At 43.4% G+C, this 5,165-nt stretch overlaps 1 long non-coding RNA gene across 1 annotated transcript; it reads right to left on the bottom strand.

The window, feature by feature from the left end:
* Positions 1-200: 200 nt before the first annotated feature.
* Positions 201-3,930, bottom strand: LOC109204070 (uncharacterized). Its single transcript, XR_002063657.2, has 3 exons — positions 2,618-3,930; positions 1,381-1,450; positions 201-1,301 (listed from the first exon to the last, which is right to left on the bottom strand). It is a non-coding gene; the product is annotated as an uncharacterized LOC109204070 (long non-coding RNA).
* Between the last annotated feature and the right edge of the window lie 1,235 nt (positions 3,931-5,165).

Here is a 5,165-nt window from a genome sequence, read left to right as displayed (position 1 = left end):
GGCGGCTGGGTGACGGTGAGGAGGAAGCATAGTCTTAAACAGAAGCCCCAGGTACACCACCAACCTGTTCATGTGTCTAACCGTTTTTCCCCACTCGGCGACACACCCGCCAGGGGTCAAACTCTGGTAATTGGTGATTCTGTTCTCAGACATGTGAAGCTAGAGACACCGGCAACCATAGTCAATTGTCTTCCAGGGGCCAGAGCAGGCGACATTGAAGGAAATTTAAAACTGCTGGCTAAGGGTAAATGTAAATACAGACGCCCTATAATGTGGCTGTGTTATAGGGCGCGTGGCTATGACGCCGCCGCGCGCCCGGCCATCCTTGTCCTCAGTGTGTGGGTGAAAAGATTGTAAAGCCATGGTTTAAGAACTGTGAGGACGCAGACGTCTGTTCATGCACTCACTTAAAATGAAGTCCTGTTAATTTCATCCTTGTAAAAATGTATTTCTGCACAGCTGCTCTTACTGTAGCATAACATTAGTCCATATATATATGTGTTATTTTATATCCTGCATGTGTGAGAGAAAAATGTCTTTTTAAGAACTCGTCACAGTAAATAATCGTGTCATTTACTGCAGCATTGAGGTTTGAGTGGATTTACAAGCCACTTGCACTTACAGATAACTGGTCTGACCATCCGTGGATGTAGTGGGAGGATTGGGACTGGGCCCATTATCTGGGCGAGGTCCTTCCTTCCCACACTGAACAAGCACCTGTTGGTGGAGCTGGTTGAGAGTGAACTGCCCGATCTTCGCCTTCCTGGCAGGCTGTTTGTCAGACGCTCTAGTAACTGAACCCTCAAAGTGATCAGAGATCAGCCCGCCAGCCCACTCTCCGCCTGCCACGCATGCACATGGCACCGCCTCTCCACATGCCCAGGCATCCCTGCCTCCTGGGTAACAAACCTCCAGTTGGTTTGGCATGTACTGGGCTCGACTTCACCAACTCCATCGACTCCATCTATTAGCAGCTTTAAAACTCAACTATGAGCTTATTAATGAGCTTGTGCTGCTATATTTGTGGTTAAGGAGGCCTGTACTATTTCCTGGGAGTGTATCCTTCCGCTCAGTATCAGTGCGCTGCAGACTGAACTCTGAAACATGTCAAACACTCTTTGGTGTGCAGACAATGACTGGCATTAGGATCTTCAGCAAAAGTTTAATGAGACAAAGTTGAGGCGGTCTGAGCTGCACCTGCCAGGAAGGCTTCTCAGAGTAATTAGAGTCAGAAGAAACCGATTACTGTGTTTAAACTTTCAGCATCACCTCGAGGGTTTGTCGCTGACGAGGCAGAGATCCTGCAGATAATGAGGCAAATATCAGACGCACTGACTCACAGCACATTTACACAGCTCACTGAGTCAGTCCAATATTTACCTCATTATGTCATTAGGCTGAAGACGGGGGGGGGCGGTCGGGTTTTATTGGTCCCTCCAATCCTGCATCACTATTCACAATCATAAATAAATAAGTTTAAACAAAAACAGAACTTTTAAGAAAAAAAATCAATTTCAGACAAAAGAACAGAAATAATTAGGAAGCAGAAGACCGGGCGTGATTTTCAGGCTCGTGTTTGAGCTTAGACACATAAACGAATCATTAAGAAGTAACATTTTTATGTATTACATGCATTAAGATCCAAGTTACACAGTTACATACAGAGGTCTCACACTGTAACTCCTGTTCCCAATCAGTTGGAGGAAGAAACTATATCAGACAAGCATGAAAACAAAATATGGACTGAAAGTAACGAAGCAGCAGAGTGAGAGTGTGAGAGCTCTGGAGCTTCAAGGCCTTTTAAAGAAAGTGGAAACAGGAAGCTGGTAAAACAAAGTGAACTTCTCAGCATCAGCTGTGATCGAGACACGAGGACCTGCCACTGTGACGCTCACATGTTTTATAATGTGACAGTTCCACTCATTCCTTCAGTTTCAGGCCCGACACTGTCACACAGTCTGAGAGCAAACATGACTTCGAATAATTTATAGTGTAAGGTTTATAATCACACCACAGGATTATTATAATTAGATGCTTTAAAAAGCTCAAAACGAAATAGTTTAGTTTGCAGGATAGAAAAGAATAGAATAGAATAGAATTCAACTTTATTGTCATTGCACATGTCACAGGTACAGGGCAACGAAATGCAGTTTGCATCCATCCAGAAGTGCTTTAGCCGTGATATAGATATATTACAATATATATTAGCAATAATATAGATATGTAAGTATATTACAGAAATGGGTCTATTATGGTATGTTATAATGTACACGGTGTGAAGTATGTTATGAATATTCTATAACTATAAGTATGTACAGGCTATGTACAGGATATAAATATGAAAAACTATACAGAATCTGAGATATACAGTTATACAGAAATGTGAACTATGCAAGTTATGAACAGTTGTAGGATTAAAAATTATCGTATGTACAGAATGATTATTTACTTAGAATGCACTGATAGCTCCTGAGCAGGAGCTATCAGACATCCATGAACTGGCTGCAAATACAAAACCAATCCATTCTTCTCTCTCAGCCATTCTCAGAATACCTGAGCTCCCATATGAAAATTCATATATTGAAAATTCATATATTTAAAATTCATTGTGACTCACCCTTCGCCAGGATTTCATTATTTTTGAATAAGTCTGCATGCATCTGCTCAGAGATCTCAGAGAAAAACAATCCAGCAGGAGCTGAAGGATCTTCATGGAGAATTTGAAAGACTTGCTGTACCTCACGGTGATCCGGGGACTTCGTTCTGTGCACCCACAGCTTTAATGACACAGTGTGGACAAACCGAGGCAAACAGCAGCGCCTAGCCTCCACAGCAGTTCCATACAGCGCTCTCTAATTTGTGCCCATCGTACTCGTCCGTGGGTTTTGTGGGATGAAGAGGTCAGAGGCCTGTTTGAACTGAGGCGTCAGCAGATGAATGACAGCTGAGGAGAGTCTGCAATCATCACAGCTGGATGCACTGATGCTGATGAAGGCAGAGCGGAGAGGAGGGTCCACTCAGCGTGGTGGTAGCATTCAGTGCTCAGAGGGTCGCATTTCCCAAAACGGGAAAATGTGGCTGTGTTTGTGACTCAGAACATGGAAACAACCACATTCTCTCGTGTTCTCTTTTTCTGAATCTCAGAGTCGTTCATGTGAACCTGGAAACAAGACGCTGACAATTTTGATCTTTTTTATTGAAAATGTGAAGCAAACAAAGATGCACAAAAATATTACACAAATTAACATCAACTGGTCGATGTCCTGTTTTAAAATGAAGGAATTTTCCACACATTGAATTTTACAGATATTACACTGGGACAAAAAGTTACCAGAACACGTTTTCGTTCTCCGTGTCATAAAGAAAGTTTCTGAATCAGGAAAGAGAGAAATTCTTCTTTTTCTTTGCGTTCCTGAGGAAGTGACTGAGCTGCACAGCTGAGTGCAAGTCTTCACTCTTGTCCTCACAGTTAGTCTTTCGTCCTGACATTTCTCAGTCTGACAGCTCCTCTTCCTCACACTCAGTCCTCCCCTCCTCTGTAAAGGACCCTCAGCGTGCGTCTGCTGCTCTGCCACATTTTCACTTTGCCCTCCTGGCTGAGACGTCTCATCATTCCTAGATGAACCTGCTGCATCTCCCACTTCTCTCCGCTCTAGTCTTTGCCATCTCTTCTCAAGCTTCCCTGCCTACCACCCCTCCTGCTGCAGGCGCCTCTTCCACTGTAGCTACTCTTACGCTGCTTCCCAGCATTCACCAACAGATCAGGTTCAAATCGATCCGCTCACAGGTAGAACAACCAGTCGGGCTATAAAGTGACATCTGTGTGTAAAAGGAAGAAGATTCGGCTAAGAATGATAAACTAGCGCAGACCTTTCTTAACCGTGTCAACATTCAGACTCTCAGGTGGATGTGATCAGTTCATCAGAGGCTTGCTCACATAAATCCACCAACTGCGATTCTTCATTATTTAGAGCAGGGGTGGGGGAGGGCCGGGGTCCTGCAGGTTTTAGATCTCACCCTGGGTCAACATACCTGAATCACATGATTAGTTCGTTACCAGGCCTCTGGAGAACTTCAGGACATGTTGAGGAGGTCATTTAGCCATTTGAATCAGCTGTGTTGGATCAAGGACACATCTAAACCTGCAGGACACCGGCCCTCGAGGCCTGGAGTTCCCCCACTCCTGGTTTAGAAACTTGGACTGTCATAGCAGTGACCGGGTCTGTCTTTGGTCTTCAAAGATTAAAGTACAGTCTGGCAATCACACAAACATCACTGAGATTAAATACGGTGATCAATAAGATGATATTTGGTGGTGTTTTAGTGACTTCACACAAAACTCCTTCCATTATTAAGCATGTAGAAGAGCCTGCGACGGACGTCAGTCGACATAAAAATGTGAAAAGTCTCTCAGGAGTTTGCTCTACCAGCAAAGCAAGGTCAGTGGAAGTGGACCTGCTTCCTCTGCAGACGTGAAGGCGCTCAGTCTAACCTAACCACAGTTATTGATTTTACAAGAATGAAAGCAGAATGATTCTTTCTCTCTGCAGAGAGACGTCTGTGATTCGGTCTCCGTGGGTTTTTAAGTATTATTCTAACAAGTTTCCAACAGTAAAACCTGCAAACACTAAAAAACAGACGAAAACCTGCGATATTCTTCAGCTGAGGGGCAGCTGGAGATGGGGCGATCCAGTGAACCATGAAGAAAATGAAAGCAGACAGATTCACAGACAGATAGGAGGATAGATGGATATTTCACTAATGCAACATGCAGATAAATTGGTGATCATATTTGCTGCTTGGCTTATAAAAGCAATTTATTTTTTCCTCCTCCCAGATTTTCTAATAAAGTTTCTACACTGACTGAACACGAGGCCCAAAGCTGCAGCAGATCTGGAATAATGAGGCCGTTTATTTTCATCCCCTTTAAATTCACATTTCTCATCTCAGCTTTTCTAATATATGACAAATCCCGCGGACTGAATCCTACAAAGCACATATTGTTAAAACATAAGATCTCAAACATGTGTTCAATGACAGGAAAGTTTTAAAAATATATATTTGTGACCCTCACTTTTAAAAATGGCTGTTTGAGAGCTTAGAGCTGTTCTAGAGGAAGAACATGAAGCTGCAGTTCCTCCAGTGTCCAGCAGAGGCTCCAGACT

Source organism: Oreochromis niloticus, linkage group LG11, assembly GCF_001858045.2.
Source record: "Oreochromis niloticus isolate F11D_XX linkage group LG11, O_niloticus_UMD_NMBU, whole genome shotgun sequence".
In the NCBI taxonomy this organism is placed as follows: Eukaryota; Metazoa; Chordata; class Actinopteri; order Cichliformes; family Cichlidae; genus Oreochromis; species Oreochromis niloticus.
Note: the sequence above shows the minus strand (reverse complement) of the source record. Positions and strands in the feature narration are given on the sequence as shown.